This window comes from Hylaeus volcanicus, chromosome 5 (genome assembly GCF_026283585.1).
Source record: "Hylaeus volcanicus isolate JK05 chromosome 5, UHH_iyHylVolc1.0_haploid, whole genome shotgun sequence".
In the NCBI taxonomy this organism is placed as follows: Eukaryota; Metazoa; Arthropoda; class Insecta; order Hymenoptera; family Colletidae; genus Hylaeus; species Hylaeus volcanicus.
In genome coordinates this window covers 251,555-273,824 of record NC_071980.1, presented here as the reverse complement: position 1 = coordinate 273,824, position 22,270 = coordinate 251,555, and the positions used below count along the sequence as shown (strand labels likewise).

Below are 22,270 nucleotides of genomic sequence, written 5' to 3'. Positions count from 1 at the left end.
CTCTCTCTCTCTCTCTCTCTCTCTCTCTCTCTCTCTCTCTCTCTCTCGCTCTGTCTCAACGCGTTTCGCAACGCCTCCACCTTGGTATCCTTCGTCTTTTACGTTTTACAGGCAGAGAAACGCGCGCAAGGTTGTAAGCTCGAATACCGCTCACCCCCGCAAACTTCCTCTATGTAGCTAGATATGAATTACCGCACCGAGGAATAGACTGCTCGAATTATTTTCCTGAATACCGTCGTCTCTGGTATCGGTTTCGCGATCGCCGTCGTCAGAGGAGAAACGATATTAAAATTGAAATGAACTCGTAGCAGTCGCAACGCGAATTCCTGGCTCGATTTTTCAGAAACATTTGCGATGCATCGAACACGAATCATCGAGTAAGTATCGTACGATTAAGTTGAAACTTTGAATTGTAATTGGTCGGTAAACGTCAATTAGCGATAGGAGTCAGAGTTTTCGTGTCATCGCGATTAAAGTACCGAGGAAACGAGCGAAATTAAAGTAGGCGGAAGCAAAGGAAGATTTCGAGGTGGTACGTTAAACAGCGAACAGGACGCGCGATGATTTTCTTAAATCCGTGAGGAACGCTATACGAGCTGTTCTAGGTGGAATCGTAAGTCCGTTCAATGAAACTAGTTTCTGGTACACACAGTCGTGTATCGTACCGTTTCTTGTACGGACGTTTACGAGAGGAAATGAAATTCTTTTTTACTCGCTACTCAAAGATACAATCCTATTTCTCCTTTCCCGCCACGACGCCCGACGCGATGCGACGCGACGCGACGCGACGCGAAGCGACGCGACGGAGGAAATGAAAACTTTCCGTGTGCTCCTTCTCTGCTTTACCGTATTGCGCAAAAAGAAACATTATTGAGATAAGAATTTTAAATCACAGAAACATCTTTGCGCGTCCGTTAAGAGAGTTTTTGTTAAAACAAGAAGCGAACGGTTTCTTCTTAGACGGAATCTTCCATCAATGTCATCCGATTTGCCGTAACGAAACAACCACGAGTTCCCAGGAATAACGCGAGAACCCAAGACGCTGTCGCGCGTTCGTTGTTCCCGTTAACGCGATACAGTGTCTCGTAATAGGCGGAAACTGAAAACGTCACGTATATCTCTACCGGAATGAAATTCAACCGCGTACTCTCGAGTAACGTCAAACCGGTCTGATCGCGTCGTCTACGTCGTCCGTGTACACTCTACATACCGGCATCTCGACACCTTTGTCGCTAAGACGAGTCGTTGGTCTTATTTGTCTTTTCTTTTTTAAGTAGACGTCCCACGTCTCTGGATGCTTCGAACATCAATCCAGAGTCGCGAAAAGCGAAGACGAGTACGAGCGTTTCGACGAGCGCGTCGCCGTCGCCGTTGGACGACGAAAAACATTCCTTTCCTATATATTTACTTCGGTGTACAATTAACTCGTCGTTTGGTATATTTCTCACCTGTTACGAGAACCTAGACCGTGTAACCGAACAAGCGTAGCGGGATCGGACGCATCGAAGGGCACGATAGGTGCTAATTAAATGCGCCCTTTGATGCGATACAAGACCCCTGGAGCGTCTGGCAATGGACATGCCTTTCGCAATATTGATCCATGACGTCGTGCTTGACGGCAAAACAAAGACGGTTCAATTGTTGCCTATCGTGGCTGACGGCACAACGTCAAGCATTATCGACACGATACGTTACCAATCGATAGCGCATTACGCCACACTTTTTTCCATCTATTATTTCAATTCGTTCGCGCAAATTCGCATTGTTGTTACGATATTGGCCATGTTTTCTTTTTAAACTTGGTATTCCAGACGGTATCAAAGGCGGTTCTTAAAGTCGGACGAGCGAAAAAGTCCTATTCCAATTTGCACGCCAAGGTAGCAACACTTGTAACAAATGCAAGAATTTCTCTCGACGCGACGGAACTGCCTAACGAAATCACGATTCGCAAATCGCGCGTATCGTAGGTAGTCGTTAAGCAGCGATCGATTAAACGGGGTCGCGTTGGCGTTGGCGTCGGCGTCGGCGTCGCGCGGATGTTTAGACGCCTACGGTGGGTGCGCGTACGCGCATCTGATTTATCAACAAACTCGGCTGGAAATTAACCGCGCCGCTGCGCGCTGGATATTCTGTACAGCCGCAGACGATCGCAACGAGTTCGTCGGGTAATGATACATTAACTAATTACCCTGGGATCTCTACACCTTGACACTGTTCGGTTATCTGGAGCTAGACGCTGATTATGTTAGTTAGGCGACGATTAAATCGAGTTTTCGTGACGCGACCGGTGAGTATCCGTGTCCAAGGTAGGTGTAACGGCAGGGATCGAGCTCGTTACCCTCGACGCTCGTAACTACCATGACCAATTATAAATGGTGTCGCGCAGAAATCGTAAAAAAGGTAAAGGGTCCGGTCTCGGTAGTCCTCGATGAAAATAGGTGCTCGAGGTAGCCTACTTTCGACAGCGAACGGCTTATGGATCGTCGACTAGACGATCGCAATTGAGGTGGAACATGGCACGGGGTGCATTTCGTCAGCAGTAAAAGGTGAATGCAATCGCCGATGTTCTTCGCGCCTCGCCGCTATATCCGCGCGACTTTCGACCGGAGCCTAATTGAAGTCGGTGGAGCCGGGTCCTTTTATTATGCTGAACAAAAGGCGTGCGGGAGCGCGGGCGCCCAAGTCACAAAGCGCAGAACTCATTACGAGCCGCGCTAGCAGAGGCGAGCCAACGGCAGCGCAGCCGCTAGCAATACTGCTGCGAAAGCTTGATGAGAAATTCCGGAATGGGAACGATCGCCTTCGCGGAAAAGTCTTGGTCCCCCAAAGCTCTGCCGAGAAAGGAAAATAAAAGCGAAACGGAGAAAGAGTTTTTTAGATGCTTTCCAATGACACGGACGATACCCAATATCCGCTTCGATGCCACGATCCGCATCGTGGCCTGCATCGAATTTTGTCTGCGGAACAAGCTTGGAGTTCCGACCGATCTCGGACCGATTTCGGATTCGCTTGCGGCGAGGCTCCGAATCTCATAACAATAAACCTGCCAACTAATCGCGGGAACTCGGAAATTTGGAACTTGGAGTGGCGAGTCGCGCTCCTAGATCGCACCACGATTGCAACCCCGTAAATCCAAAGTACGTTTCGAAAGTAAAGAAATGTTTCGAAGAAGCGAACGATTTTCGTGGAAATTTCGAATCTTTGTTTCGCGTGTTTGCGAAATTCCGAAATACTCGACTAATATGCGTCGTCAGTTACAACCACGACGAAACTATAACGAAGATGAATTTATCGTCTGTCCTGGATTGGAGTAGGTATACGTAATTCATCAACGTAATTGAGCTCTCACAGACCGAGTTAGCGACGCTCCGCGAGTCCCACGAGCCGAGTGCCATTTCGTAATGGCCCGTTAATTTCGGCTGGTAGTTTTCAGACTTGGTCGCGAAACACCACCATTAGCTTTCTCTCTCTTTTACTTTGGACTCACGCTATCGACCATCGTCAACGGTGGAGATTACCTACGTGATACGTAGGCTCTTCTTTTCAAAGTTCATCGAATCGCGAATCGAAGGTCGCGTCGTAACCGATACCTTTTTCATCGGATATTCGATACGTTTACGTTTACGTTTACGTTTACGTTTTCAGGCATACGAATTGCCAACGCCAACGGTTTATTCCCTCGGGGTGTCGAAGACGGCCATTCGTTCCTCTCGCTTATAGAATAGTACAACAGCGTAACCTCTAATGGGAAGACGAATCGCGCGATTCGAGAGAGTCTGAATGCGTTGAATGGAAGGTTCGTGGACAAAGCCAGCCACTTCGCGATTCCTTTGTACTCGGTCGTGACCGGTACAGTCGATACCAATTTCACCGGTAATTACGAGTTCACTTTTCTAACGAGCGTCTCACCTCTTATCGAAAGAGATCCTCCGTTTAAAGCTGACGGAAACATCGTCGAACGTGAACTCATCCGTCTGTCTTTTTCTCTCGTGCTACCAGTTTTCTTCTTGCAGACTGGCTAAAACTTTCACGTAAAAATCCGAGAAAACTATGGTAGAGAGCGTTCGCATGAAAATGCTCAACGAAAAAATCGTACAACTGGCGCGATAGGCGAGCCTCGAGCGACCTTTCTATGTACTTGCTTTCGGACGTCGGCGTCGCGTCGCGCGTCTCGAGACTTGGAAAAGCTCTTCGGCGATTCCCCGCGGGCCGACCAACTCGAGAATGCTTCGTTTGCCCCGCCAGGAGGAATCGATATCTCGACGAATCGGACGATTCATCGAAAGATGCCCGTGGAATTTCTGCGAGACACGTTTCTTGGGACGCTTCGAGGCAAATACGCGGATCTAGCCATCCACCCGCGCCGATCGCGCTACTCGATGTCGTTCTTCCGCTGAGACGTCTAATACTTGTGACCGAGAGTATGTCATCATTGTTATCGACGACAAAAACATTTCATCATTTCCAGGACTTTTTTCATAATTTTCACTTTATTTTACGGATGTGCACCCAAAAGGTTGCAAGGAAACCATTTTTTTACAGGAACTATACTTAAATTGGTCGAGCAATCGGTGGTTTTCCCTTTTCCCAATGGCAAACGATAAGGAATGACCAGCGAGCCACACGGTGCGTCTGGAGAACGTTTTGGTATGCGGACTGCATTCGCGCGATTATCTGTGAGTCCATAACTTACTCGCCGAATTTCTGGTCAACCCCAAATGGACTAAACGGTTCTCCAAACTCGTGCCCATACAATCTCGTTCAATTTCCGTCGCTATTGTTGTCGCATTCGATTGCATTTATTAAAAGAAGATCGATTCTCGGGCTGATAACGTTTCCGGTACCCTTGTTGCCAGTTCCTACGATCAAGAGTTTTATCTTGGACGGATAATTTCTTCGTTGTATCGTTTAACGGATCGTAGGATCCGGTAAATTCATGAAAACTGTAGAAACGAGAAGAGAGTTGTAGATAAATTTGCCTGGTTGATTCACGTAATCGAACAAAAATTTGTCGTTTCATTCTTTTCGAGAGAAGCGACCGTAACGTTATTTGTCCGTTAGCATTGACAAAGAACGAGAATATCGAAAGGTGTTGACAGAGAGAGGTTTATATCGGTGAAAAGGGTGAACGTACGATGCATCCGATACGTACACGCGTGTCGCCCTTTCCACGGACAGGCATACGTGCTCGGGGACTGAATCCCAAGCAGCTCGTGTTGTTTCATGCTAGCGCGTGCGGCCGCTCCTAGGAAGAGTGACATTTTGCCGATATCGAATATGAAGGGGTTCGCGCGACCGAATCCCTTTCTTTGGATTGTCGTTTAATCGGAACGATGCTTTCACGTGAAATTTCGCTGAAATTTTCTTTAGTTTTCGTTTGTTTCGTTTCGACCCCGCTATTATGTAAAACGAAATTTCCACCGGTCGTTTAATCGCTTTCCAAACGTAGCGCCCACGTAATTCCGAATAGCCGAAATGTCCTTATTTCGGTGTTGTATTTTTCGAAAAACCAACCGGCGAACGTATAACGCGATCTAAGTACACTAGAATCCGTCGGGAGTATAGTTGTTTCGCTAATCGTCGTTTGCAACGAATGACGCGCGATATTTCTCACAGCGTTCGGCGCAGTCCCACAATTTTGAATACAAATGATTCCATTAAACCTGTTCGAGCTGCTTATTCGGTCAATTGTCCTAACGAAATGACGTCTATCGATCGTCGAGCTCGCTATTATGCGAGTTATGTTAACCCCGTAGGGGGGAATCAAATCCTTTGAGAACCAGGTACAAAGCGTCAAGTTTCTTGCAAAGTATTTCGATAGCATATCCCTCTCTCGGCATCGCCCCTGGTCGCCTTGCCTTCCTTCGTTCGTCGAGACACGCCGAACGATACGCTGTCTCTAGCCTTTCCGACGTTGCTTCCGAGACTTTGTAGAATCAGCCAAGATAAATTCGTCGCATACGTACTTGGTTTAACCGTGCTACGATTAATTAATTGCGATGTTAGCCGAGCGAACAAACTTTTGTCAGGTACAATGACTGACAAAGAGGAAACTTTTCGATACTCGAAATTGAATCCAAATTGTCGTACAAAATACTTGTTTAAATATTCTCGATCGTTCTTTTCCACTTTACTCTTCTCATCGAACGTTTTCTCTTCGAGTGATCGAAAATGCGCGTAGTAGTACATGTATATCTCGAGAGTTTGACTCGCTCGCGTTAACGGCGCGGCGCTGACGAACGTCGAGGTGCGTTTAAGGATTAAAGTCGAGGTTACGAAAGGCACTGGGAAACCTCGTTCGCTACGTGTGCACGTAGATTCGAGAGCAGATGTTTGTAATTGCTTCCCCTCGGTACGGTACGGAGTGAAGCGGCGTAGCACGGTGGCCGCCGTCCTAAGTGGCACCCGACGCGTAAAGTCCTTCCGAGAAATCTGCGGGTCGTGTGCCGAGGGTGTACATAGCGTCTATACGACCGCGTGCTGTATGGGTCCGTCGCGTTGCGTCGCCTCGTACGAGCCTGCGCGACGCCCGGTCGTGTAAACTGTAAACAATTATTGCGCGAGGGAATGTTAAAATGTTTGTTTCGCCACGGTAAGCGATAATCGAAATAAATTGATTCGTCGGTTCGCGTTTCACCGGTGGTTAAGGCGCGATACGCGTTCTATTATAATTAGGTCGGTTAGCAAGCGCCACGGCGCGTGAGCCGAGTCGTGCAATTGTCTAGTAGCGAAATCATTTTTCAAAGCGTATCCTCGAATTATATCGATGGAATAATTCTTTTCTTTTACCTTTCGCGCATCGAAACGCTACACGTTTTCAAAGTATGCAACGGAAACGTATAGGTTCCGTCCATGCGTTTTCGAGGCGAATCGTAGAACGGACGATAGCGGTGCACACGAGACTCGCTTAATATCCGGAAATCTGTGCACCGCGGCCGTAGTTGCGGCTGACGGGGATGGCGTAGTAGGTGTATCGGAAGCTGAGTAAAAGCGGTGGCGAAAGAGGAGGACTAGGAAAATGGCGAGACGAGGGCTGAGGTGGGGGTTAGGAACGAGAGGAGAAGCGTCGTGAATTTCAACGTCGGCGGAACAAGGCGTCGAGATTTACCGATATTTTTTCTAGCGAGCTTTTAGCGCTCGGCAGCCCGCACCAACGCGAGCAGACCTTGCCGCGCACCGTCCGCGTCCGTTCGCTCGCAACGGTACTTGCGAATTACAAATGTTTATTACGCCGAGTGGGTTATAACGGGCAGCCGGCGCGGCGCGGACGGCCGGCTAACTAGGGAATTATGCGTCACGGCACTTTTCGAAATCACCCTGACGTCCCGAACATGCCTGTGCCCGGGGTCTGCTCCGGTGCCGGCGATATAACAGGAAAGCATTTCATTCTCGATGGCCCGCGAAAGACCAGGCTTTCAACTGCCACCACTCGTCGTGTTCACGACTAATTCGGTGGCTCTACGATCTAACGAATCGTGTTTATCGAAACCTGACCCGGCGACTCGCGAACGTGTTTGGGGTACGACTTGCCGCACCGCGCCGATGCTCGAGTAATTTAATCGCGGTAACTGACGGCCCGGTGGAAATATCGATTATCCATCGATCCGTTGGGTTTCGTTATCGATATGTACATTTTCGCGATGGTCGTAGCAGAGGAGAGCAGAGTGGATGCAGTCGCAAAAGCGTATCCTACCGGACTTGGAAAACGAGACTTGGCGTAGAGGGGAGGAGGAGAGGCCACGGAAAAAATGGGAAATTTCGTAACCAAGTACGGGGGACTAATGACACGCGGATAAAAGCTGGCCTGCGAAACGAGGCCGAACCGGAGAGAAGGCCGAGGAGAAGAGGATAGCGGGCACACGGCGTATTCTCGCACGATTCAAAACCGTCGGGGTCTATCTCTTTATAAACTGAAAAGAAATCGAGCTAGCGTCTCTTCCTTTTTGGGAGGGGTGAAAACCAGGCAAACGGGTTTCGTGAAAAAACTACGGAGCGCGGGAGATCCACCCCCCCCCCCATTCCATTGCTCCGCAACGTAAAAAGAGGATTGAAATTGCGCGAGACTTTCGTACGGAAATAGAGGTCCGGTATAGAATCCGCGATTTTCATCATCGAGAATATCCCCTGAGCCACGGCGCATGAAATAATGTTTCCACGACGGAAACAGCGACGGAGGGAAGAAAAGAGGCGGTTATTTAACCGCTGCACTCCGGGCGAACGAATTTTCAACGAAAATCGTTGGTTATCCGATTTTTCGATTTTTTCAAAAATTATGTTCTTTTCTCCGTCGAGAAAGAATAAGAAGCGTAACGACGAAAGAACGCGGAAAGTCATTCGTCGCGCGATATTTCCGGCGCTGCGACAGGCTACTACGCGGTTGACGTCTTCCTTGTCTTTGGATGGGTTTCGCAAAGTAGGCGGATCTTAAGGAGAACCTCGCGTCGTTTCGTTTGCGAAAGCAACCCTTCAAACACGAGTAATACGAATACGTTTCCCCGGAATATGCCGACTACTTTATTTCCGTCGATACGCGTTTCTTTGTACGGCAAAGCGTATCCCGCGGTTTCTCGTTATTCTTCCTTCCTGTCTCGCGGCAATTCCATCTCAACGTTATCTCCCTTTATCGGACCATTTTCTTTGTTACGCGAACGTCTCGAGGCCACTCGGTTCCATTTTTTCTCCGTCGCGGCGTGCAACTTTGAAATACGTATAAATTGGGAATAAGTTTCCTCGAAGGCCAAGCCCTCGGTGGACCGTGTAATTTCGTTCGATTTTCTTTATGGGAAATTGGAAAACGAGTAACGGGTCAGGTTTGTCTTCCAGTTGCTTTTATAACGGCCGACTCGATCGGCAGTTTAATAATCGACTACAACAATTAATCGAGAGACGGACCGAAAGATCTTTCTAAGAATGGTTTCGTTTTCCGTTTTCCGTTTTCCGTTTTCCGTTTTCCGTTTTCCGTTTTCCGCTTTCTGTTTTCCGTGTGGTTTCTTGTCGCGATCTCGGCGACGCCGACGCGACGTTCCTGGAATATACACAAAGGAAATATTAGCATAGGTGCGGGCGTGTCGAGTCGAATTCCAGGGCAACTATATTATCAGCCCCGTCTTCCCGCACCCTCCACGGCGCGCCTCCTTTCCTTTATCTCGATCGTTTCCATGGTTCGGCAAACTTGGCAAGTTTTCTAATTAGTATGATGCCTTCGGCTATAAGCGAAGTCGACTCCTCGACAGTTTAAAACGGGGAAAACTGGAAAGGAACGCGCCTTTGATTCCCAGTAGGAATTTTTGGCTTTCGCCGCTTTCAACTCCCGACCCCCCTCCTCTTTCTCTCTCACCTTCTCCATATTCCTCTCTCGAGACAAGTCGTAAAGTCGATCCATCGCCATCGGCTCCAAGATCGGCCCGACAATGTCGGTGTATTTGGCACTCCGACTGCAATGTTTGTTGACGAGGTTGGATACGGATGGAAGCGAACAGGGGCGAGGAAGAAATCGTGGCTGCACGGTAAGGGTCGATGCTCGTGTATGCAATTAAAGTCAACAGGTCCTCTCGTGTCAAAAAATAATGGAACGCGGAGTCGGTTGAAATCGAAGCGACGCCGACGTCTCTGGAAGAACCGCGGTAAGTCTGAACGAAAGGGATGGGAACAGAGAGCGAGAGGGGTGCTCGATGAAATTTCATTTCGAAATTTGAATAACCAGACGGTCTGTTGGTCGGTGGTCGCGATCGTCGTTGGGATGTCGCGGGCTTCTCTTGGAGTGGCGCGGCATTGGCGTCGGTGTTGTAGCTCAAAGGCGCGTTCGCGATTTCCTCGACGAGTTTTAATCGCGAGAAAACCTTCTCCCGACCGTGTAATTTCTATAACAGCGACTTTTCCACTGTTGCCTCATTCGTATCGTTGTTAACCGTCTTCGATGGCGCGGCGTCGGCGTCGCAACCCTTTGTATGCGAGTGCTTGCATTTAGGCGCGGGCACGTAAGACCACTCGACCACTGCTTCGTTCGTTCGTTCGTTCGTTCCTTCCTTCCTTCCTTTCGTGCTCCGTCACGGCTATTGTATTCCGTTGTTAGACAACAAGCCAGCCCAAGGGGCGATTATTTACGCCTTCTCGATCGTTTATTCGAATGTCAACGAGGACGAAAGTTTCGCGTATAACGCGGCGATAACTTACGTTTCACCGATTCCTTTTTCCTCGTCGACATCGTCCTGGAAAAGAAGCGGCTCGTCAACGGTGCCATTGGAAGCCATCGAGTTATCCGGTTAGAACAGAAACGCACGCGGCCGCGAATCGCTTTCTGTAGCCCTGGTTTGCCATAGAAACGGGCATAGGGTGGCAACGCTTAAATTTAATCGGGCCGGAAATTCAGGGGTGGCCGCGCGCGTTTCGAGCGGGAATGGATGGACGTAAAATTTATTATCGCGTCAATTAGAAATTGATGGAACGCCGGACGTTAATCGATTTAGGATCGAATCGAACCGAGTTCGAAACTACCGATCGGTTCGTTTTCCCGTGGCTCGTTTCCCAGTCCTTTTTCAGCTGCCTTTGTCTCTTACGGATAGAACGGATGGCTTCAGATTTTTATTATAAATTCGTTGGCGAAACTCGATCGTGATATCCGATGGTTAGCGTTAACGTTGACTGTCCCCGAAAATTGCAAAACGATATTCGCAAACGTTGGTAAATTCCAAACGCAGATCTGAGATACGAGTTCGATTAAACACGGAAACATTTTTTTTGACGAATGGAAATAAAAGTATTTTTGTTTCGCCGAGCGTTTGGAGAAACGTCTGTTTTCAAGTACGATTCGAACTCGCGTGGCTGGAGAACGATGTTCTCAACGCAATTTTACGATGATATTTCTCGTACCGTCCCGTTTCGTGTTTTCTCTTTCCGCCAGGTTCTATTTCTTTTTGCAAAAACGTTGAGCGCAAGCTATACGGTTAAATGTTTCGGGCGAATGTTTTTCGGGAATACCGAGAAAATGCGAGAGCACTCCAAGTGGGCCAGGTGCGCCGACGCTGACGCCGACGCCGACGATTCCAACGGTAAAACATTTTTTCCTCTCGTTCGAACGGTTTCGCGTTCGACTGACAAATTGAACAACGCAACCGTTACCATACACTGTGGGTTATATTTGTAACTCGGCGTACTTTTATCCCTCTAAGTTCTCGTTCTTGTTACGCGCGGTTATTCGTACACGGATTCGCTAGAAAAAATGTAAACCGTGTAAATCGTACGAAATAAAAAAATTGACGAGTTCGAATCAAGTCGAATATTCTGACGGTCTTTGTAAAAGACGCGTTTATACCCGGTGATTAGAACGTTGGAACGTGCAACGGTATCGAAACATTCGAAACGCGTAATTTCGAGGGTTAATTTCATTGAAAAGAATTCCATGGACGTTTCGCATAAAAAGGTCTCGGTGCGGCCGTTCTCGAAGAAGCAACTTTGAATTGCATCGACTGCATCGGGCGCGCGCAAAACGCGCTTGCATTACTATGGGTAGCACCACGCGTCACGGCACACTCGGAAGCGCATTGTGGATTCGATGTGTGTTGCGTGCAGACCGGAAATAATATCTATCGATCCAAACTCGGGGAGGCTGCAGGTGTGGGTGTGGGTGTGGGTATGGGTACGAGTGCGAATGCGAGAGGGTAGGAGTCTGCGGAGGCTCAAGATAAAAGTGCATCGCGGGTGGATTCAGAACGAAAATCACCATAGATCCTCGTCGATCGGTACATGCGCATCGTATCCGCGCGAGCCACCGCGCGATCGATTCGATTCTTTAGGGCAGAACGGCTACGACAAAATGTGCTTTAACCGCAGAGTTCCGGCAGTCGAGGGAAAACGTGAAGAAGAACGGGTAAAGAGGGGGGGGGGGAGGGAGAGAGAGAGAGACGCGTTGCATGCAGCCACGGAAACATCGAAGATGAATCGCGTTACAAATATCGATCAACCGCGTCGAAGCGTTTTGCATATTTCCGACGGTTTTATTTCAGGTGGTCTATTTGGTCGTGGTACGCGTCGCGGGTGTTCATCTCGTTTCCCTCTCTCCACGACTCTATGCTGCTGGTGGATTTTTATGCGAGTCGGTATCCGGGAAAATCGGAGACACCACCGTCGCTGAATCGAGTTATAAATAACCCATGAACCGAAACGAAACGTTTCACCTTGTTAAGTTGGCTTATTCGGTTCTCTTGTTTGTGAGCCGTGCGGGAACCTCGTTGGCATCCGATGTAAAACTTTACGCGAGGTGTATCGAGAACCACGATATCGGCATTTCTTGTTTCGCTCGGCGAAAAAGGTAACCGTCGCGTTACGTCGCAAAGTAAAACTTCCCAAAGCTTCGAATATATTGAAACGGATTCAAGTTAATTTCTCGTGAAATTTTCAACGATCAAGCGATACTTTAAAAGGGAATATATTACCGGTGGTATCAAAGACATTTATGTTTATGGCCACGTTGCAAGTGCCATCGGCTCGCTGTCAGACATGGACGAAATGATTTACATCGCGAACGCGGTCACCGTGCGCGCCGCGTCACGTACAACCGTCGCGCAGCTTCTACCTTTGCCTCGTATATCTCCCGTTAAATTGCCGCGAAATTGCACACTTCGATCCGGTCTCCCGGCACTAATTACCATACTTTTCTGCCGCGGTCCAGTCTTGATCATTTTGGCTCGTTAACGGCTCCAACGGCGACCATTCCGGAAACATGTACCAATTTTCCTCTCGAGTCGTCGCTGGAAACCTAAATTTATTCTTTTCGAGAAGATGACGCGGAACTCTTGGTTTCGAGGGATAGTCGTTCGACGACGTCGGCGCCGACGCGATCAGACGCGGCAAGCCGAAACTGCGTGTTTTCGAGCACGCCGTTTATCCCGGTGCTTCGCGTAAAACAGAGGAAACTCGATACCATTCGGTCATCGAATATAATAGTAAGTAAAATTTGTGTACATTTCGTAATCGGAAACACCATCACCGCGAGGAATGCGATATTTTGGAAGAAAGACAAATGGAACGAACGCGATTATCCCGTCCTTTCGGCGATTCTTTTTTCCACACCGAACTTTCCTTTTAGCGGATCGGCTGCGAGATTTCAAGTCCTCCAGGAGTCGCTTCTCTTTAGATCCGAGTTGAATGGCTCGAGTTCAGGACGAACTTTCGGGATAGAGTAAATGGCGCTCCGTCTCGACTTTTACCCTTCGTTTGGCTCATACATAAATCTTCCATTTACATTTTCCCTTTCTTCCGGAAATTTCTTACTTTTCGTTACCCTTGCCGCCGTGTTCCAGCGTTAATTGGATTCGACATTACGAACCCGAGCTTGATTCGTAATCGCCAATTGGAATTTTCGGTATTTATAAATATTAGATGCCCTTCCCTGAACGCGAAATTGATCGAAACTCAGCCATCCAAGATCGAAATTCACTTTGGTAAAATCCAGTCGAAAGCGAGCACGAGATTCGATACTTTGAAAAATATTCCGTTGTCAGATATTACGTATCCCGCCGTAGCTGGAATCTATTTTTCCAACTGTAATAAAAGTATTTCCAAGTGTCGGTATCGAATTGTCCGGCGACTCGTTACGAGAAAAGGAAGGAAAGATTTCCTTGTGGTTCGAGCGAAAGAGGTAGCATCGGTTCGCGAGTAGTCGTCGAGAGCCTAAGAACGCAAGGGAGGGTATGGAAAAATGCGCTCGAAATATATTCTCGGTGTAGCTTCTATCTTTCCGCACACGTACATCCACTTCCCTTCCGCGTCGTCGGTGCGATATATCGCTCGAAACGAGTCGTTGCCGGTGACCCGGAATTTGCATTTCCCCGGAAAATACAGGGGTAAAGGTGAGGTGAACGGAACGGCGAAGTCGGTGCGACGGGTGACGAGGGACGGGGGACGGGGGACGGGGGACAGGGGGAGAGATCAATTCTCGAAAATGCTGCTCGAGCATCGCGGACGAATGGGAAAGGATTCGCGTATCGTGCCCGAGCTCGTGGCGAGCTGGCACAGACTTCGGTGGTTCGCCAAACAGACACGGAACGATGCGCGCTATGGAATTCTTTCGGTTTCGGTTAACCGCAACGATAATCCCTAAATCGATCCATTCCGAGAAAAGGTTTCCCTCGAATTCCAAGGGAACCCGCGACTTTCGTACAACCACCACGACGACGACATCGAGCGCGATACAAACTGCGAATGCTTTTCATCGTCGCGTATTTTCAACAATTATTTCGAATGCCTCGGGTTTTCTTATCTTGGATGCGTACACTTAATCGTCGAATCTCGATCCTTTCGACTCGTTCGCGTTCGTCAACTTATTCTCGCAAACATGAGCGGTTACGCGAGCAACCGTGATACAAGTTTCCGAAATTGTGCGCGATCTCGTATTATTAATCGCGTTTGCACAACGTTCGGAGTAGCGACGAGCAAATATCGTGAAATATTTGCCAAGTTTCGCGATGCCGCGGCCGACCGGACCGACTCTACCTATGATGGATTTATACTGAAATTCGAGCTGCCTTGTCGTTGGAGGGTTTCCCTGGTGTCGTGTTGCGGGTTGCTAGCCTTTGATGCACGCGATGCGTACCGCAAACAGGGAGAAGTCTTATCAAGTTGGGGGAGGATGGTTATCCCGTTCTCTCGTATCGTCATTGCGTGTTTCGTTTTGTTAACGCGAAACCATCGACGTTTCGGAGCAATGCGGGGATGGTTTTATCCTCGTAAAACGAATCCTTATTTTATCGGATCCGCGTACGCTCGTCGTTAAATTTCAACCCTCGATCGGTCGATATTCCATTGTGATTTCTACGATAAAGGCAACGATCCAAAATGTAAACGTCAATTATCATCGTATACATAACAACTTTTCCTTGTATTCCGCTTTCTTTCAATTTTACTCGAGGTATTTCGCAACGCGATCGTTTTCAATTCCACCCGCGTCTTTGTTTCCTCTCGCGTTAGCTTTTCTCGCGTCCTCGAACAAAATACTATTTTATTTCTGGCCGGTCTCCCCTCTAAAAGTCCGACGATACTCTTGGCCTTTAATTAATTAGCGCCAGAGAAAATGACGGGAATTTGACTTGTTTTGGAAAGTGTCGTTCCAACTTAGCTTTAAAAGTGCTTCGCCTCCGACAGTCGCGAGGTTGCGGAACATTTCGCAAGATGTACGGGACCATCGACCTATGAATCCAGCATCGAGGATGCTTTAGTTTTCAAAGATCGTCTAGATCGGTGTCACGGTCTGGCTGCGCTGACGCAGAAAATTGCCAAGGCACTTTCTTACACGTCGAGTTAATTCCAAACAAGTTGGCGCGCGTCAAAATATCACCAGCCACCGGTTTAGGATCAGCTTTTCATATTTCGTATTTGAAAGCAGCTGTCACGTTCAGTCGCGTGCGCAGAACCGCGACCAGCATTCGCCCGAGGATAATTTCACGAAATTCTGCGAAACATTGTCGAAATATCCGCACGTTCGACCTGAATCGAACAAAGATATCCCGTACCCGCTCGAAAGTGGCGAATGTCACGGTACTGCTATCCGAATTGGTTCGATTCGGTTCACTCGACTAATTCGATTTTTAGTCGATCGCGTTCACGATCGTTTCGTTTGTTTTACTTTTTTTCTTTGTTTACGAAACTAACATTTTTTTAAATCGGCTTCCATCGATTAAACATTCGAATATGGAATTTTGTTGAGTTTGAGGGAGGCATTTTCGTTACTGCAAGCCAATGGTGTACCGTGCACCCCGCTCGGCATTTGATATTTGGAGCTTGGCGGTTGGCGGTTGGCGGTTGACGGTTACAAGAGTTGGCTACGGTTTCGCGCGGTGCGGAGCGGCGCGGCGCGGCGTTTACGTCTTACGACTCCGGGTGTACTAACGGGCCGTAGATAGCAGATGACGCTCCTGGGATACACTAAGATGTTAATTTAGCTATTACTTATACTACGCCACCGCCCATGGCAGATCTCTGCATCCGAGAGATTCGATCACCGAGCCACCGTCGACGGGGTAGTTTCGAACGAACGCCCACTGGAAACAACCGGTAAACTCGTTGCACGCCGTTTCCTAGAGGCCGCGATACGATCGATTCTCGTTCCAAGAGCCTCGCTCGAAGCTCCCACGTAACGCGATATACCGCCGTTATATCCTACGTCTAAAGTCTAAAGGGCCGTAGGATCAGACTGAGCGTTTTACGAGCTGGAGACGAGAGAGAATAAAATATTTTTGCGGAAAGGGAACAGAGGAGAACGATCGAGCCGATCTTTTCGAATCTTTGATATTTTTCGTACGATCGGGATCGGTTGACGAGGAAAGTATCCGCGAACCAAAATACGAGAAAAATCAAGAATCGCCAAATTGCTTGTTTTACGTTTTGGACGAGTTCGGAGAGCGTTGAAATTTTCCGAATTTTTCTAAAAAAAAGAAACGGTACAGCGAGCAATTCTCCTTTACGGCGAATTACTTTTATCGAATTAATCGACTGCGAACAACGATTTTCCGGGGTAGACTGGCGAAGGAGGTTGGGGCTGCATTGAATTATGAATGCATTAGCAAATGAGGTAGTATTACGGGCGGATATGAACAAAGTTGGGATGATCCGGACGAGCGAAATTGCGCACCGAGAAAACTGTTAGCGGAATCGGTGGTCCCCATAAAACTCGTTAATCATTCCGTGGCTTTTCAAGCACGGTGTTTGGCGAACTTTATTCTCCCGAATCGCCGACCATATAAACGAGTGCAATCAGAGCTCGCGTAAACGTGCGAAATACGTCTTACTTGTACGTATAACTCAACTCGGGAGACTCATCCGCGCCCGAGTTGTCGAAAATTTTCACGACTCGACAACTCTCGTCGAGAGAGGCGATCATCGTTGCGAGGATACAACGATGGTTTCCGATTCTTTAACAGGTGTCGGATTCGTTCTTTTCCTCGTGAAACTTCCACCCCCGCCTCTCTTACCCATCCCGTTAGTCCAATCGAGATTCGATTTTTCTCATTGTCCCGGGCAATTGCTCCCGTGCCTATAGAAGCTCGCGCGTTTAATTATGTCTTCCTCCTCCCTCTTTCCATTTTTCCGGACGGTGAACAGTCGACGTTGTTAAACTTTTACGGGCTTTTTTCGCCGACGCGACGCGCGACGGTCTCGAGACCGATGGCGCGCTACAGGTGCGAACGTTTAGACGGGAAAACACCGGTGCCTCGATTTCTCGTGTTTCTTTAACGAGTACCACTATCGATTCGTACTCTGTTCGAATTTGATCATCGATTTAACGTCGGTAGATTTAGGTGATAACGATTTACCAGCTGCGATACATCATAATTTCGAGATACCTCTTGAGAATCGTTAAATTCTTTCAAGATGGAAACCTTAGTTTTACGGTGAACGTTTGCACGTTTTTCGTTCCGGAAAAATACCTTTTTCCCTTGAGATTTTATTCTTCAAAGATTAATCGAGTTTTACATTCCATCCTTACTTGATTGTTTTGTTTTCATCAAAATTACGGTCCCTTTGTAGTTTTTCTTTATCTCTGTTCGTCTGATTTGCGTGGATTTCTAGATCTAGAACGAAACGAGCTCGAAAGCAGAATACGATCGCCGTAGAACTAGCTTGCCAGCTTCCAACTTTCGTTTCGCCGTCGCGCCGCGCCGTGCACTTGAATCGCTATGAATTTTCGGGTAATACATCCTCGGGGACTCACCTTTGACTCGCTTCCGCTCGGTAGACGAGGCTAATTTTCCACAAGTTCCCTCACGGAGGCAACAACTTTGTATTTCCCGTCCAACTTAGCTGCAGGTATCTTCGAGGAGGTTTCGCCCGTCGATACTCGGCAAGATAGATGCCCGAGATACTTAACGGAACGCGAACCCTCGTGACTTTTACGTTTATCTTTGAAAATTCGCACCTTTTAGAAAAATAAATTGAATATATGTTAAATATATGTTGGCGACCAACCAACAGCCGAGTGTAAAAAGTTACAGGTTACGAATTACGAATTACGAATTACGAATTAGGAATTAGAAATTACAAATTACGAAGCGTTTTCCTCCGAAACGGATGTTTTCGTTTCGATATTTTTCCTATACGCCTTGCGAAACGAACCTCCCGTGCTTAAATCAAATACATATATCCACTGTTGGTCATTTATACGGTTTACCTTGGCATCGAACGGAGTACCATCGAGGTTACGTCGATAGTTTGCACTGGTTGTCCCCCTTTGGCGGTGAATTTTTTCTGAACTTTGTATTGAAATCGTTGGAGAATTTTTCGCCGCGAGACATCCCGCAACCACCTCGCGTTTGCTCTGGTCCATGCTCTGCCAGCAGCATTCGTTTGTCCACTATCGTAAATATTGAATATATCCATTAGGAAATATTGCACGATATCGAATAGTCGAGGCGAGATCGATACGGTCCGATGGCGATAGGCGCGGCACGGCTCTACACGATCGCGATGGACGCATGGTTCCCAGTTTCCGGAGAAAATTGCTTCGTCGGCACCGGTAGCATCTTCGATAATTAATACGGCCGTTGCGAGTCGACTCCGACGTGGAAATAATGGAGATGGCCGAGGTCGAGAACCGTATCGTCGGCAATATTTTTAACATCGCGTCGTGGTAACGTCGAACGCGAGGTTCCGCAATTCGAGGGTCGTTTCTCGATTCTCGTTTCTCGTACTCTTGGTGATTGGCCATCCCGTCCGCTTAATTTGTCGTCGCAGAGGAAACTGACCCAGCTGGTTTCGTCCAGCCTAGCATTTCCAAAGTTGCGACGCGTTCGACGAAATCCGATCGTACGCGTGCAAAGCTGAAAGGAGGTTAGCAAAGTTAGAATGCGTTTAAAGCCACGCGAGAGCAGTCGGTTCGAACGGTTCGACAACGAACAACGAACAAGAGAACGAAACGAAACGACCTAGGTGGGGGATGACGATGGTGGTGGAACGTTTCGCTGCGGCGCAACAATGCTTTGCGGCAACAATGCGCAAACAAATGATTCCGCTGTACCGACCGTAATTACTAGAGGCACACGGTCCTTTTTCCCCTCTTTCTCTGCCCCCTGTTTCTCATCCCTCTCTCGAGCCGTTCCGTTCCGCGAACCTTTCCTCTCTTTCGCGACGCTTGTTCATCTTTCTATCCGTGTTTACACTGGCCCTCTCTCGCCCCTCGACCAGCGTTACTCTCCTCCGCCGTCGCGTCGCTAACCCTTTTCTCATTGCACCGATTGCTAAATCAACGCATTTCCGCAACGACGATTGATCTGCTTTTCCATCTCCCTTTTCATCGACTCGTCCCAACTCCCCTCGCTCTCGAGGCCGATTGGAACGACTCGAAAATAGTAGAGCACCAATCGAGCGCGTCCTTTTTGCAGAATTTTCTTTGTACCGTAACGGAGAACCCGAGCTCGATGTTCAGCCAACGTATTCCGGGGTTCGTTTTTGTCGTGCAACGCTAATTCACGGCGGTTTTGGTCAATATTTTCATTCCAGTTTCGCAGAAATTCCAACGAGAAATTTCGACGACGCGCGATCCCGACGTCGATCGAACGATCGCGCTGCCGCCCTGGATCGATTCCACTTTACGTTCGAAACGATCAACGTTGTCGCGTTCAATGTTATTCGATAATGTTTCCGGAAACGTCGCGTCGGCGTCGATTAAACACCGCGAACGCTCGCCAATTTCTCAACTCCCTGGCGAAGCTACGAGTTCGAGTAGCCTGCGGCAACGGGAAAAACCCCTGGGCGCGAAAGGTCAACATCACCGACTCGAACGTTTTGTATGCATCGTACCGTGAACTCCGATCTCCCAATGCAGCCTTGGTAATCTTTCGGTCGGGACATAACTTGTACGAGCTGGCTACTCTCGTTGCTTCACGGCTCGTACCAAAGTACCTACGATCTCTGGCTCCAGGCTTTCGAATCCAGGTTCCGGGTTCGCCAATTTCGATTTGCACGCCAAACCAACAGCCGGAAGCTCGTCGCGGAGAGACGGAGGGACCGAAACAGCTTTACGGACGAGATGGGTATAACCGTTAAGAGATGGTTTAATAACGACTAAGGCGCTCGCCCGGTTCACGCACACACGTCTACACTGGCATACGTGAATTGGACGATCAGGATGGGATATACCAGAGACGCCTCCAGTCGCTTACAACTTACAACTTACAACTTACAATTTAAAACTTACAACTTACAACGATGACGGAAGAAACTTTTGCGTCGCATCGAATGTTGGCAAAGATCGTTTCAGGATATCGAAGCGCGGCGACGAGCTCTAATAAGAGATATTTGAAACGTGCTCTCGATTCGACTTTTTTCAAGTCGATATTATCTATCTCGAGAATGTCTCGACGCGTTAAACCTATTCGTATCGCGGCAAATATCCGAAAAGTTAACAGAGCAGGCTACGGGGACGTTTCTACGACGCCAACGCCTGACATCGGGCCAATATCGAAGCAATAATCTTGGCTTCCTTCCTATTTCTCGTCGCGCCGAGTTACCACCGCTTTGCTACGCGAAGATATTAAACTTACCTCAGCGGATGTGTGCGTTGTTGGCGAGCGGAGATGCGCGCGGAAGGCTGGATGTCGTCGACCTTCATCCTCTGGTTCTGGGTTGCGCCTCTAAATAGCCCCGGGGGAAGATTTTGGCTTCGTCCGACGTCGCTACCGCGGCTGGAATCGATGAATAATAAAATTATACTTGGAAAACTACGAGTTTCGCTATCCTGCGTCGAGGTTTCACGAGTTGACCCCGGTTCGGCCGAGAAACCATGCGGAATTCGTTTACGTTGCGTTTCTATAGTTACTCGAAGATTCCCCGTTGCGTCAGCCGTCGCGTCGCGTCGTATTCGTCAAAGCAAAGGTTTGGGGAGAATGGGAAGATGGTTGAATCGTCCAAAGAAATTCGTAACCCGAACAGTATCCACGCGGACTTGACAGTGCTCGGTTTGTTTGTAATCGCAAATTGCCAATTGAATTTTTATAAAGCCGGAAAACGCTCCGAGTGGGTGGTTCCAGGGAAATTAGGGTGAGCGCGTGACGCGGAATATTTTTCGGGGCAGCCGTTTTATTTGTACGTTGGTTCCGCGGGGAAACAACGTCAGCGTCGAGATTTTAAAATTCAGGCTGTAGGTGTTCCGGCAAGATAATAATTCTGATCTCTCAGCACGGAGCTGCATACCAAGCAACGCGTGACAAACGACGCCGACGCCGACGCCGACGTTGCGCGAGAACGGACGATAGCGTTCTTCGAAACTATAATACAAACAACATTTTTCGCGCGTCCTGCTGGCGTTTTAAGAGATGGATAGTGGCGTTAGTCGTTGCACGGTCTCTTGTATCGAGAGGCGGGAGCGGGGGCAGAATAGGCAGAGATAGAAACCCGAAGGAAATCCTAGGCCAGAGCCGAGCAGTCGGCGATTAGACAGCGAAGCATCGGGTGCATCCGCATTTCTATGCACATTGTCGCGGCCGGTGGACGGGAAATTTCTCCGCAGTTGGCAAGGTACGCCGCTGTATACAAGCCAGAGCCAAGTGGGCCGAGAATTTAAGGTCGAATAAAGTTGGTAACCCCCTCGCGCCGTCTGGCTCGACGGCGGCACCTCGAAACCGCGTATCCGAAAGGGATAGGATGCGGTCGACGCCGACGCCGACGCCGACGCTCAACGTTACGTCTTCCAGCGGAGACCATGCATACGATACGATAGCGCGTACAACTTACCGCAAATGGATCGCGCAATTTTTCGCCCTCGCTGTTGGCAGTCTTTGCCGCGAATAATGTTGAAAAATCGTTGCGTCGCCGGCCCGCTTCTTCCTCTACCCGCGCGTACTCTCTCAAGGAGACCATTTCCAACGTTCGTTTTCCTCCGTTTCTCAGGCAAATCGACGTGGCGCGGCCGCAGCGGCTGGTTTCGCATGTAAAACCACGAATATCGATGCAATGAATTTTTACCGGAACGGTTAGGTTCGAAGATTGCGGACCGGCTGAAACAGCGCAATTTCGGTTGGCTGAATTTCCTCGTAAAAACGTCGAATACATGCATCGCGTAGACGTAGAGCGCGAAACTCCGACGGAGATGGCGCGTGCGTCCCGATACAGCTGGCTGATTTACTTGGTCCGTGGCAGAAAGGATGCGTAGCAGCGAGGCCGGAAACAACCCTGTTTCAGCCGACAGCAGCGTTCATCTTACGTGTTTGGTAGCCGTAGTGGTGTAACAGGCAAAAAATTGTACTCGGTTGCAGCGGTCTAACGAGATTTTGAATTATGTCGT

At 48.6% G+C, this 22,270-nt stretch overlaps 1 protein-coding gene across 1 annotated transcript in view; it reads right to left on the bottom strand.

Moving 5' to 3' along the window:
* Positions 1 to 22,270, bottom strand: part of LOC128877412 (bifunctional heparan sulfate N-deacetylase/N-sulfotransferase) — a 106,570-nt gene that overhangs the window by 50,065 nt on the left and 34,235 nt on the right. The window contains exon 3 of the mRNA XM_054124696.1: positions 20,532 to 20,672. The gene's annotated coding sequence lies outside the window, so the exon portion shown is untranslated. The remainder of the gene's footprint in view (positions 1 to 20,531; positions 20,673 to 22,270) is intronic.